Source organism: Nomascus leucogenys, chromosome 4 (assembly GCF_006542625.1).
Source record: "Nomascus leucogenys isolate Asia chromosome 4, Asia_NLE_v1, whole genome shotgun sequence".
In the NCBI taxonomy this organism is placed as follows: Eukaryota; Metazoa; Chordata; class Mammalia; order Primates; family Hylobatidae; genus Nomascus; species Nomascus leucogenys.
The window spans coordinates 15,697,292-15,712,083 of record NC_044384.1 but is presented as its reverse complement, the minus strand read 5'-3'; the positions used below and the strand labels follow the sequence as shown (position 1 = coordinate 15,712,083).

Sequence of the window (14,792 nt, the reverse complement as noted above, 5' to 3'; positions counted from 1 at the left end):
CTGATTTTAGTCCATCGGGGAGGTGGATTTGAGACTAATCTCTCATCAACTAGGCTGCAGCACCTGATTAATGCCTTCTTACCTGTCAATACTTGTGTCTCAGTGATTGGCTTTTTGTGTGGTGAGTAGCAGACCTAGTCCGAAACTCTGGCATTTCAGTGACACTAATGATGAAAATAATGAAAATAAATTATTATTTAGAAGAACAAGAAAGTTAAACAAATGTTTAATAGGAGAATACTAAAACCGCAACATTCTATTGAGAGATATCAAAGAAGACAAACAAATGGAGATTAAACTCTACTTCAGAAAGAAAAGATGAAAAATTTTAAAAGTGTTTTGCCACTTCCCTGCATGAGACCTTTCAATGGATTATGCTCACATTTAAAAAGAAAATCCAAAGTCCCTGCCGTTTATCCAAAGGTGCTTCACAGTATGACCTCTGATCTCTCCCTAACTTGTCATCTTCTCTGTTTTCAAAGAAACAGAAAACGTCATCCAGCTTAGTGATCTCCTTTCCTCTTCTCTTTGACAACCATGTGGCTTTCTTCCTTGCTTCCTTCAGGTCTCTGGTTGTAACCTTTTGAAAGGTTCTTCCTGCATGCTATACAAGCAAAAGTAATCCACATTATTGCAGTAGAGAAAAAGTTTAAACTTGATCAAATGATTCAAAATTCATACATACCTAAATTTAGAATATGCATACTTTAAAAAACAAATTCTACTTGCAGGCAGTGATTCTAAAAATAATTGAATAAATGTTCATTTATCTATACCAGGATTTTATCATAGAATTACTCATAAAGCAGAAACTAGAAAATAATTTTAAGTACATTAATTGGAGCTAGGTTTATAATTTATGGTGTATAAAATTGAAGGATAATCTCTGATAGAAACAATACAATGATAAGTGAAAGATGTTATCAAACAATATGTAGTGCAAAATAATTATTTAAAATATATAATTGTATATTTACACATATGCAAAACATGTCTGTAAGACTATATATGAAGACATTAACAATATTTTTTATTGGTAAGTCTAGAATCACCTTCACTTATTTTAAATCTTCTTCTTTTCTGTCATAACCATGAATTATTCATAAAAGAAAAAGAAAACTATTTTTATTTTTTAAAAACAAAAAACAGTATCTAGTCCAATTTTTTTATTGTACAGATAAAAGAAATTGGTCTCAAGATACAAATTATCTGTGTGTGTCTGTGTGTTTAAGTATTGAAAATAGGGATAAACGTATTTATCCAATATAATCCATCTGGAAAAGAAGAGCGGGTTTGGTTTTAGTGAAAAGTTGTGAGTTGTTTTATTTTTCCCTGAACCAAATAGCTATTTTTTATAAACTTCAAGCTTAGCTGTCACATTGCCTTTTGGCAAGACGCTTGATTTGAAGGTAGATGTACTCTGCAAATAGAGTATATCTATCACAGACTACTAATGCAGCAAAATGAAATCACACAAGTAATCTCTTCAGATAGATTCCAGTGAATCTTCTTGCTCATTTCAATCCAAATCAAATCTATATTAAAATATTAATGCAAGGATTAAACTATATAAGTACCAGGTCAGACTGGAGGAAGATTAAAGGGAATACAAGAATCAATCCTCAGGCATCAAGTTGTAACTTCACGGTATGAGCTCTTAAGATATAGCTATTTGCATAAACCAAAGTCACAAAGGAAAAAATGTTCTCAAAAGATACCAACATTAGTAATTCCCTGGGTTTATGTGCTGCACATAAAAATAACTATTTATTGTTAAATTTACATGGCTTTTGTTTAACATACTCATTTGATTTCATTTCTTGATTATTTCGGGTATTCATATAAATATTGGGTTAAAAGAATTTGAATAGTTAAGTACTTAAGAAGTTCAATTTCGAAAAGCCCAAGCTGTGAAAATATTATGTGAGATGATGTGAACAATTTAAAAAAACATCTGGGGCGACAGTTAGCCCATATAACGCCCTTGTACACAGTGGAGAAAGCTGCATCCTCCAGGTGGACACGACCACATGGTCTGGCAAGCCTGTTCTCTGGGCAAGTTGGGGGAAAAACCCAAAAACAAACAAATGAAAAAACAGCATGGCTATGATGAAGGTGGAGGGAAAAGGGGCCTCTTTTAATCGTGGTCCTGAGGTTTTAAGAGGAATATGTCTGTGAGTAGTGAAACTGCCTTTGCAAAAATTAAAACGGTGAGAAAATTATGACAGTGAAAGAGATCTGATCTAACTGACTCCATCTTGCTTCTCACTTCCAAGCTGCCTTTGTTCATTTCTGAGACTAGGCCAAACTAACTTGGTGAGAAATTTAGTTTATACTTTAACTTTGAAACAAACGTGACAAAAGTCCTTTCCTGAAACAAAACCCCTTTTAGCCTGGGGACCAGATTGCTTTTGTAAGACTAACAAATTGGCCACAAGATTAGAACTTATGATTTAGGAGTCATACAGCCAAAGGTCTCAAGATAAAACTTCTCCAATTGCTCCTGGGGATAACATCACTATTGTAAAACCTAAGATTGGTGCTCGAGACATTTTTTTCAGATCCTGCCATTCTGATGCACCAGATGGCACCACCTAGACTGGTAATTTGGCCCAATCAGGAACAGAAGACAACAGAACAGGGACAGAAGACAACAGAACAGGGACAGAAGACAACAGAGAGAGCCCACCAAAAGCCCCAATGATTTCATCCATGGCCCAACCAATCAGCACTCCCCACTCCTGCCAAATTATCCTTAAAAAACCTCAGTCTCCACATTTTCGGGGGGAGACTGATTTGAGTAACAAAACTCCGGTTTCTCATTTAGCTGGCCCTGCGTGAAATACATTCTTTCTCTGTTGCAATTCCCGTGTCTAGATAAATAGGCTCTATCTGGGCAGTGGGCAAGGGTAATCCTTTGGGCAGCTACAGTGGCAGAGGCAGAAATGGATTGCACAAAGCTTAACCAGAAATTCCCATCACTGGCTTGCTGACAGTGTGAATTCTGTATCTATCCTCAACCTAGTCCCCTTTCCAGTCTTGTTCCCCCTTTCACCCCCACACTAACTATATTATCTTGTTTCTTTAATGCTCTGTTTTTTCAGTTTCTCAACACAGTTTTAGAACTTTCTGTTCTCTTTCTAAATGCTGATTATTTTACTTTATTTTCTGTTTCCATTTCAGTTAACTTCACCTGTTCATTCTATAGGCTTCTTGCTTTTTTTTCATTTTAATCTTTCTTCTTTTAAATTTTTGTTTCTAAAATATTTGAAAAAAATTCCATTTTAACTCCAGATAAAACACTTAGAACTTTCTAATTCATGCTTGATTTGATTCTTAAAGTTTAACTTTTTAATATTACTGGGTTTTAAATTGTATTAAAAATTTTACTCCATTAAATTGTCTGTTACCTTGTCCTTAAACTTATCTTTAGTCTCTTTAGCCATTCACCTTCCCTTAGTCACCCTACTTTAATTTTCTTTTTTTATTTTTTACTCCCCTCCCCTTTAATAATTTTTAAAGTGACCTTTAGAATGTTTAGCCAAAGAACTGGTAAAAATGCAGACATTCCTCACCCCAGACAGGAGCTATGTTGGAGCTCTCCCACCACTGTCTTTGCAGCTTCCCCTTGCTTTCCCCTAATGGATTTCCTGGTCCACTTAAGGCTGGCTCTTCAAAAACCTCACCGGTGATACCCCATTGTTCCCACTGACTATAATTCTATTAGTGTGTCTGACACTTCTGATTTCCGGGAATAGTGTTTCTTCCTAAGTTCTCATACCGTGTGGTCTTTACCTAGGCAATATGCATTTAAAATCTATAGTCTTCAATACACTGTACGTGCTATTAACTTGGAGACAAACAGCCAAGAGAAAAAGTATGTGACAGCACTAATAATCACGCCAGAAACTTTATGCACTAGCCCTGTCTGGCAAGTCTTGCCCTTGGTAAAGAACCAAGTGGTGCTGACCTGCACATGGGAACTCAGAGAAAAGGAGCACGGGCCCCTTTTAATGCCCTTATCTCCAAGTTACTGTCATTTCTCTTCCAGTAGAGTATAAGTGGATCCTAATTTTTAGCACCTCTTAGAGCTCTTCCTAAATTCCTGGTTCTCATTATAATGCTCAAAGGGAATCTAATATTTAGAGCAGCTTTTTAAAAGTGACAATTATAAACCTGCTTGATGGTAACCTTGATTTGTTGGGATTTGTATTTAGCAATTTGAATCTGACTCGAATGTCATTACCTAAGAAGAAAAGCCCATTTTCTTAGACATGTACTTTGTTCCCCAGGGAAAGTTCATGTAGGGAGGATCCCTGTGCTGGGCTTCTCTTACCTCTAAAGAAATGGGCATCTGGGGTGGCCAGAGTCCCCGAAGCTCCATGGTTTGCATGCAGGCTGTTAGTGGAAGCACCCACAAAAAACACACTCTCCTCATCCAGATGTCTTGTGTTCTCACACCTTGAAGCTAGTTCCCTTTTCTCTTAATCTGCCTGGCAGTGTCTCATATGCAGTGATCCAAGAAAGGCAATTTCTACATTTAAATAGCTGACTGAATTTTCTTGTCTCTTTTCTCATGTATATGGCATATAGTATCAACTCAGTTTTAAGCTTCCTGAGAACAGGGGTGATGTTTTTTATCCTTTCTATCCTCATAAGAATCCAATTCATTAAGCTGTACTCAGTGAGTACATAAAATGTAGGCCTCATACCTGGGTGACGAAATAGTTTGTACAACAAACCCCCATGACACAAGTTTACCTAGGTAACAAACCGTACATGTACCCCTGAACTTGAAATACAAGTTAAAAAACAATGTTGCTGACCTCTTTTCTTTAGCCTTCATATTTTTAGATATTTTACTCTATATTATAAAAGTTAGTGAATAGTATCATTTGAGTGTCTTTCATGGTTTATAAATAAATTTTTGCTCTGCGATAAACAACCACAAAATGTCAGTGGCATACTACAGTAAACATGCATTTCTCATGCATCTGCAGGGTTCATCCATCCAAACTGGGCTTTCCTGGAGGGCTCTGCTCATTTTGGCTGTGCTCACTTAGGCAGCTGAGGCTTAGATGGTCTAGGCTAAACTTGGCTGATGAAACTCAGCCCCATGTATCTTTCATCTGATAGAAGCCAGCCTTCTCATGATGCCTGTAGATGTGCAAGAGAATAATCCCCAAGCACTACTCTTCAAGGCTTCATCTCTCTTAGCATCGTGTCCATCAAAGCTGGTATGTGGCTGAGCAGTTGTTTGGAAAAGAGTATGAGAGCAGGGAGGTGTGAGGAATCAGCGCCAAATGATGTCATCAACCACACATAGTGTGGAAGATAAGTGATTAGTGCTCTATGAAAAAATTGTGGATGTGCATTCAAGGAGAGTTGACTGTGATCACATAATGCCTTCTAATATTGTGCCCACTGACAACAACGTCACTGACTTGGTGAGACTGACTCCTTAAGCTTCCCCAATCAAGAAGGCCCCTTTCATCCCTTTCATTACATCACTTATTCATTAAGCCAAACACATACAGATTGCATTTCCTATTCCTATTCTTATGTACCTGCTTGAATCCTACTCACTCTTCTCCACTCTTCAAGGCACAGATCAAGGTCTATTATCCATAGGAAGTCTGCTTTGAGCTTCATGCTAAAATGTTTCCATGGATTTGTTAATGTCCCACTTCCCTTTGGATCTCCAGCATACTATTTACATATAAACTGTATGTTGTGTTACTCTAATCTCTATGTATTTGTCACTTTTTTTTTTTTTTTTTGAGACTGAATCTCGCTCTGTTGCCCAGGCTGGAGTGCAGTGGCGCAATCTCAGCTCACTGCAAACTCTGCCTCCCGGGTTCAAGAGATTCTCCTGCCTCAGCCTCCCAAGTAGCTGGGACTACAGGCGCACAACTATGCCCAGCTAATTTTTGTATTTTTAGTAGAGATGGGGTTTCGCTATGTTGGCCAGGCTGGTTTCGAACTCCTGACCTCAAGGGATCCACCTGCCTCTGCCTCCCAAAGTGCTGGGATTACAGGCATGAGTCACCATGCCCAGTTGTATGTGTCATTTTTATCTGCCGAGGCAGCATGCAGGCTCATAAAAGAAGACATGGGGACAACTCTAGCTTTAAAGACTGGAAATTTGACTTTTGGTGCTGACTCTGCCATTAGCTAATGAGGAAGCTGTTTTAATCTATAAATGGGAATTGCCTCTCTTACACTGAGGGGGTTAAGAAGGCCCTCCACTGTGTATCTTACATTTCTTTGCCGTTGTCCATAGCATTTCATTTAGCATACTGTTACACACAGAATATGTTCTTAATATATGCTTTTTGTTGGTTGGTAAAATGTGGAATGAGATTTATAAACTTGAATCCTATACTCATGCAAAGTTAGGATTGAATGAAGTGCAGGAAGTTTGTCTGTGGGGAAGACTGAGCTGGCCCAAAAATGTTCTAGTTATTTCAGTGATATTTTTATCTCTAATAATCACTTAAAGTCATAATAAACGTAGCCATTCCTCTCATAGGCTTGATTGTAATCTATTAAGCTTTGAAGTGCATAAAGATGCTATTGCATTTTTGCCAACAGATTTATGTTAAGTTGGTTAAAAAAATGGATAGTAGATCAATATATATGTCATATCAAAATCTGACCACAGTGGGGGACACTACAAAGTTACAGGAAAAACAATATGGATAATTAGATAATGTGGATAGGAACACTGTCATATTTTCCAAAAATTGAAAAAACAGAGAATTTCTTGATAGTTGTAGCTTTGGAAATTTCTAAGGTTGCTTGAAAGGGTAACAATAGCTGCTCATTTGACCTTTGATTCACTAAAGCTACCCATCAGGATTGGGAAAGTTTACCTTCTGTTGTCTGTCCTCTATTGAGAGTGTGCATTTTTCTTTCAACTATGCACTTTAGCAAGCTAAATATTATCATTGCATGTCAAAGATTGGTGGGGCTTGTTTCAGGATGGAAGAGTCTCATTCCAAACTATTCTTGCTTGGATTTTCCCCTTGCTCTGTTAGCAGGCTACACACCATTTTTGATTGTTTAGGCCCATGTGATGTGTGCAGCAAACGAGAGGTGACTTCTTATCTATAAGCAGAAGCTGCCTGATAAACAGCAGGGATGAATAATTTATAAGGTAGCAGTATGGAAAGTGGCATTTCACACTTCTTTCCATGTAAAATGTCACATGAATTCCAAACAGGCTAAACAGTTTAGTAGGAAACAGAAACCTAATATTGCTAGCAAGAGAAGGGAAAGAGAGGGTCTATAATGTGGCAATTATGATATTACTCAAAAAGAATTCTGATCCAAATATTGTTCTCCATTGATTAAATGTGAAAGCAAATTACAGTTTCTCAAATCAATATTAGGAAATAATTATTATACACATGGAAATAGCATCTGCAAGGCAAATATGCTTGGGTTTTATTCCACTCAATTTCAGTCAACTTACAGTAAATGAATCCTGAAAAACTGTATTTTTCATTTTCTAATCATGCAGTTAGCCCTCCATTAAAAGAGAGCTAAAAATTGGGGTTTGATAGATTATTATGCATCATATGGCATAGTTAACATTAGTCCACTTAATCAGAAAATCCAATCAAATTGGTTCTCTGAATTCGAATCATCAAGCCATTAGCAGCTCTTTATTACTAAAGATGGTTAGTAAAATTAAACTGAAACCATAGAAGCTCAAACTTGAAAGTGAGATTGCATTTTTATTCCATTTGATAATTAATATTTAGTAAGTTGATATTTTGGAAAGCTAAAAATTTAGAGTTACCTTATTGAATTCTTTACATTGTTACTTAATCTTGCTTATAGTGATGTAACATTTTTGAAATATATTTTAAAAACCTAGATTCCTCAAAGAAATCTGTTAAATAACTTTATATATGAAATATGATAGGGAACACTCTGGAGTATAGAAAAATATACTATTGCTTTTGTCTTTAAGGACCTATCTCTTGATCTGGGTGAAGGAGGTCACTGATGAATACATAAAAGAATTAGAGATAAGGAAATGAGTTATTGTCTGGTGCTAACCATTGCTCATTAGAAATTCAGAGAGAAGCAGCTAGGCCCAGTGGCTCACGCCTGTAATCCCAGCACTTTGGGAGGCTGAGGCGGGTGGATCACGAGGTCAGGAGATAGAGACCATCCTGGCTAACACAGTGAAACCCCATCTCTACCAAAAATACAAAAATACAAAAAAAAAAAAAATTAGCTGGGCATGGTGGCGTGCGCCTGTAGTCCCAGCTACTCTGGAGGCTGAGACGAGAGAATGGTGTGAACCCGGGAGGCGGAGCTTGCAGTGAGCTGAGATCGCGCCACTGCACTCCAGCCTGGGCGACAGAGTGAGACTCTGTCTCAGAAAAAAAAAAAAAGAAAGAAATTCAGAGAGAAGCAAGATCAGGCAGCTCTGGAACAGTCATGGAAGACTTGCTAAATAATCAGAAATTTGTGATTTTTCTCAACTCTTTCTTCTCCCTCACCAGTTGACCAATAATTTCAGATGACTTTGCTGCCCAAATAATTCTTCTGCTTCCATCTCCTTATTTCTTCTCCCACCATCCTGAAATATGGAAGTACAGTTCTAAAGAGTGGCCCTGAAACCGATCAGGAATTCTTCATGCATCTCAGTGCTCTTGCTTGGGCAGTCTTCCTAAATATTTCCCACGTGTACAAAGAGCACCTCCCAATCTAGCTCTTTAGTGCAATGCACAAAATCCTTCTTGAGGGGTGCCTGCCTTGTCCACGTTCACAGAGTCAGTAAGTGGTAGAGCCAGGACTCATGTCCATGTGGTTTGCTTCCAAAGCATATGTGTTTGTCCAAAATACCATATTGTAATCATACATGGATTTGTCTGCCTCCCATGATGAGACTGTAAGTTCCTTGAGGACAACTGGACTATGTCTTATTCATTTTCTACCTTCAGTGTCATGCCCTCCTAAGATACTCAAAAACTACATGTTACATAATTTTTGGAAAACTTGCATTTTGAAGATTGCAATGGTGGAAGACCTCATCAGGAGAACAGAGCCTGTGCCAGGTATAATGAGAGGTGATATTTAATAGGGAGGATTAGCTGCAGAAGTCTTAAAAAAGCTAAACAGATAAAAAAAGGGACAGGAAGGTGACCAAAAGTCAGCATCAACAGAAAACAGGACCAACCTTAGGACTGGGGCACAAGGGGAATATGGGGTTACCAGAGACGAGGAGACAGAGCTACCTGTGGTGAGCTATGATCACAGAAGGATAGACTGTCAGGAAGAAACAGGAGACATGAAGATACAGGTAATTCCAGAGATAGAGACTGATATGGTTTAATTCTGTGTCCCCACTCAAATCTCAACTTGAATTGTAATCTGAATTGTAACCCCCAGATGTAGAGAGAGGGACCTGGTGGGAGGTGATTGGATCATGGGGGCGGTTTTCCCAATGCTGTTCTCATGATAGTGGGTAAGTCTCATTAGCTCCAATGGCTTTACAAAGAGCAGTTTCCCATGCTCACTCCTCTCTGTCTGCTGCCACCTTGTGAAGAAGGTGCTTGCTTCTACTTTGCCTTCTGCCATGATCGTAAGTTTCCTGAGGCCTCCCCAGCCATGCTGAACTGTGAGTCAATTAAGCCTCTTTCCTTTATAAACTATCCAGTCTCAGGTAGTATATAGCAGTGTGAAAATGGACTAATACAGAGACAGTGCAAATACACATGCTGGTTTCTTTTTTTCCCACTGCTGTCTAGGCTCTCTGTTGACCAAACCCAAGGGAAAGCCACTTGTCAAAGTAGCCTGAGAAATGTCATTTGCAGAAGTAAGGAGTGGGGAAAAGGCAGGAAATGAATTATCCTGGATTGTGCCTGTATTAGTCCATTTTCACATTGCTGATAAAGACATACCCAAGACTGAGTGATTTACAAAAGAAAGAGAGGTTTAGTGGACTTACAGTTCCACGTGGCTGGGGAGGCCTCACAATTACGGTGGAAGGCAAGGAGAAGCAAGTCGTGTCTTATATGGATGGCAGCAGGGAAAAAGAGAGAGCTTGTGCAGGGAAACTCCACCTTATAAAACCATCAGATCTCATGAGACTTATTCATTATCACGAGAACAGCATGGGAAAGACCTGCCCTCATGATTCAGTTACCTCCCACCAGGTCCCTCTTACAACCTGTGGTAATTCAAGATGAGATTTGGGTGGGAGCACAGCCAAACCATCTCAGTGCCAGACAGGCACACAATAGGCAGAGGGGAAAACACTTAAGGGGCAAATAGTGGGCTCAAAGACATGGATGGAAACGTGCATTTGGGAGAATAGAGGCATATGTTTCAATAGGCAGGGAGAGGCCAATTTTGGAGCTATCTTTAAACCTAGGTGGAAAAGTTTATAGGCAATATCACTAAGTGTTTGGAAACAGAAAGCATTAAGTAAGCTTTTTAGTAGAATATGAAAATATCATGGATACAATAGACACTAGAGGCAAATTAGAATAGTTGCCAAGCACAGAATAAAATTCTAAGAATCAAGTAATAGAAAGTTGTGATATAATCTCTCACAACCTCATTCTTCTAAAGAGGCATTTTCTGAACTTACTTGATAATAAAATTCTCCTGGTGTTCCTGTTCAGCATGCAGACACACACCTACAATATGAGTTCTCCAGAAAAGAGTTTCTGTAATCTGTGCTACTATCAATAGTGCTAATGGTGATTTTTATGATCAGGCAAATTGAGGAAATGTTACCTAAAAGGGTTTATGTGAGAAAAATACCTGCTTTTTTCAACTGATCAGTATGTGCCACTAGCGATCACTTGCAGGACTTGGTGCAGAATGAAAATGTGGGGCCCCTTGCTCAAGTATTCAGAAAGTGATGTGATAATGGTACTGAAATATGAAGCTTCTTCCTTTCCTCTGCAGTCTCTCTTTATGTGTCATTGTATTTTTTATTTGCTTTTCGATGTTATAAGTAAAAAAATAACAATGTAAATTATCTGCCTGAATTGTATCATTCATCTTTATATTGTACAATGCCAATTTTAAATGCAAATATTAGGGCATTTAACTTGTGTGCAGAATCATTGACATGACACCATTTATATTTCATAGCTTACACATGTGTATGTATTTCTTTCTTACCAGACCAGTGGAAGTGCTGCACAAAACTAACTCAACTGTCTTTAATTCACGTCTTGATTAGCATTTACCAACACTTTCTGCCATTGACTTACTTATGAATAAGGCAGGACTGACAGGAAAAGGAAGTATGTGCCGTCCTGTCTTTCCCTTTTCTACTATGTGGTCATTGCCAACTAAGTGGGTGACTAATACAGGGAAATAAATGAGTGACAAATAACATGCTAGTGTTCCTTGGTTTTCCATGTATCTTAGAACATCATTGCCTCTTTCTGGATTGAAAGCAAGTTCTGGTTCAAATAGAAGGTGTGACCTCTCTGAGCTGTCTGTCCCCTGCTTATTGATAGACATAATATATGCTTTCCTTTTCTTTCCTTTGGATCTCTCTAAACTCCCAAACATCATATGTTCACCTGAGTTCTGTGCTCATGGAGCATTGCCCACACAGTGTGCAAATGGGGCAGCAAGGGTCTCTCTCTGCTCACATGGATGATGCTCCATTGTTTCGTTGGACTTCATGTGCAAAACGCAAGTTCAAAGATAATCATTATTTACAATTTCAGGAGGAGTACAGAAGAACTTCAAGTGTGGGCCCTTCTGTGTGATGGCACAGGTCCCATATCCATAAAGCTATCGTTGTGCCAGGGAGTTATTATTATCCTCATTTTGCAAATCAGGAAACTGAGGTTTAGAGAGGTCAAGTAATGTTCAAAGCCACTCACCTGGAAAGTGACAGACCTGGGGTTTGAATCAGACCATTGGTCTGCAAAGCTCATGTGCTAACATAAAATCTGCTTCTTCATTTCACCACACTCAGCCCCCTCGTTGCTATATTTAGACACATCTGAAAGCAGATGACATCGTTGTGGGTAGTTTGGTTCAGTGATTAATTAGTCACTCATAATCAATATGTGATTAATTTCCAAGTCCTGTTAAGAATGTAAACACACACCTACACAGTTTTCCAGAAAAAAAGCTTGCATAATCTGTGCTATATTGAAAGGGCTTTTAAAATTATTTAAGTAGAGACTATCTGCCCTGATAGTGGTATTTATTTAACTTGATCTCTTATTTCCACACAAAACCACTCCTATGCACTTGGTGCACTGAGGTATGAGAATAAAAATGGATTAGTTCATAAGGCACAATTTCTGCCCTTAGGCAGCTTAAATATGTTTGAAAAACCAACATTTCCCTTAGTTTAATTTCATCCTGTCACCTCCTTTGGCTTTTCTCACAGGTTTTGTTTCTCTTCATTTCTCCTTGGTGCCTACTGGGTGCCTTTTCTAGTTTCATGTTCTTTTCAACAGCAACTGCATGGCTGCTTCCATCACTTTGTCTCCTGCATATTGTTACGGTTTGTAAAACATTTGCTGACTAGGCCAGACATGGAGGCTCACGCCTGTAATCCTAGAACTTTGGGAGGCTGAGGTGGGCAGATCACGAGGTCAGAAGATTGAGACCATCCTGGCCACATGGTGAAACCCCGTCTCTACTAAAAATAGAAAAAATTAACCTGGTGTGGTGGTGGGCACCTGTAGTCCCAGCTACTCAGGAGGCTGAGGCAGGAGAATCGCTTGAACCTGGGAGGCGGAGCTTGCAGTGAGCCGAGATCGCACCACTGTACTCTAGTCTGAGTGACAGAGCAAGACTCTGTCTCAAAAAAAACAAACAAGCAAAAAACATTTGCTGACTAATCTGATTCTTCAAATTAAGGGTGATCGGATGTTTTCCTTTCCCCGGTCTTTGACACCTCCAACAAAGGTGAGGTGTGAATGATACTGGGGTGGATCTTCACCAAGGGCCCAGTGAATTTTCTCCTGTCAGGTGAACTCTCTGTGGCTTGCGTACAGTGATTATGCCAAGAGCAAGACTTGTTCTCCCTATTTAAAGAGGGAAAGTCATTTAAAATATTTAAGAAATGAGAAGCTGCTCAGAATACATTTCATTAAGGATGTACTTGGGGTGATTTTGAGTTGGCCGTGGGGAAGCAGTAAACAGTCACAGCTCTTAACCACCCCTTCTGAACAAAATCTTCTTTAGGACAGACAACATATCTCAAAGCACATCTAGTGTATTATCACACATCCAGTAAGCAATTCATTATAATGTTTTAAATGGCCATGGAGGGCAGCCCGAGGCACCAATGCTTTTGGAAAATATATTTTGCATATCTAATGAATGGGATCATAGCGAGTCTATAAAAATATTAGCCTTAAAGGAATCATTCCACTCATACTTTACTCTTAGCAATTATGCCTGAAACCACTCCAGTGATGAGAACTTTTTAGAAATGTGTAAGTGTCTAGAGATAATCAAGCAGGCTACTGTATTTATTACAAAAAGTTCACAACTTCCCCACATGAATATACCTGACTGCCAGTTAGTTCACTTAGCTGCTCTGATTAGTAGTTGTAAGCTAATCCTACCCTATTTTTATTTTTATTTTGTTTTTTTGAGATGGAGTCTCGCTCTGTTGCCAGGCTGGAGTACAGTGGTGCGATCTCGGCTCACTGCAAGCTCCACCTCCCGGGTTCAAGCAATTCTCCTGCCTCAGCCTCCCGAGTAGCTGGGATTACAGGCATGTACCACCAAGCCCGGCTAATTTTTGTGTTTTTAGTAGAGATGGGGTTTCACCATGTTGGCCAGGTTGGTCTCGAACTCCTGACCTCAAATGATCCACCTGCCTTGGCCTCCCAAGATGCTGGGATGACAGGTATAAGCCACTGCACCCAGCCAATCCTACCCTATTAATATGTGCTTGTAGTCACAGGGGGTTGTAGCCATGGGGAAAAGTGACTCATTTAATATATGTGTCATTAACTTCTGCTATAGGCAAGACAGTTTTAAATGATGACAGCTGGGAAGGGACTTAAAGACAGAGCATATGTTGACCTTGAGCAGCATAGCCACCCATCCCTGTTTACAAGATTTCTGGTTTGGGAGATTTTCAGTTTCAAAACATGAGAGGTTCTAGGAAAACCAGGAGGCATTGGTCACCCCACCTTTACTCAAAGAACTTACAGTTTAATTGGAAAGAGGTGCACACAAAATATGAGAAATAGAAAAGTACTATGAATTGCGAAAAAAGGGGAAATAGCTTTCCGGCAAAGGGATTCTGCATCAGGGGAATGCAAATCCCTTGCTCTACCTGGGGTCAGTGGGACAAGAGTTGAATGAATGGCATTTTGGTACGATGAAACTTGATGGAGTCCAGGCATTTCATTTGTCTTTTCCTAGATCTCCTGTGAAATGGCCAAAATGACAGCAAACTAAAAGAAATGTTATTACTGAAAACTAGGGAAAAGAGTCAATCATCTGAGAGAAAGTGCAAATAATTTCTGCTGGAAGAGAGCAATTGGAGGACAACTGAAGGAAGACGCTGAAGACTGTTTCACAAGGTCCCCTTCTGAGAAGATGATACAAACATAAAGCAAGTCCTGGCAGCACCCCATGGATATTTCCTTATTTGGAGTGGTGAAAGGAGGTGTGAGGGTCGACTGTGGGCAGAGAGCACAACACCCTCAGAATCACTTCTGCTGCTGCGGAGTCAAGATCAGCCCAGGGCAGATCCTCCAGGATGTCTGGAGCTTCCACCGTGGCGGAACCAGGCAGAGAGCTGGTGGTGAGCCAGGCAT

General features: G+C 39.4%; 1 non-coding gene across 1 annotated transcript in view; it reads right to left on the bottom strand.

Moving 5' to 3' along the window:
• Positions 1-210: 210 nt before the first annotated feature.
• The window catches only part of LOC100602285, a 68,976-nt gene continuing 54,394 nt past the window's right edge, over positions 211-14,792 (bottom strand). The window contains exon 4 of the transcript XR_004029558.1: positions 211-604. This is a non-coding gene — a transcript (uncharacterized LOC100602285). The remainder of the gene's footprint in view (positions 605-14,792) is intronic.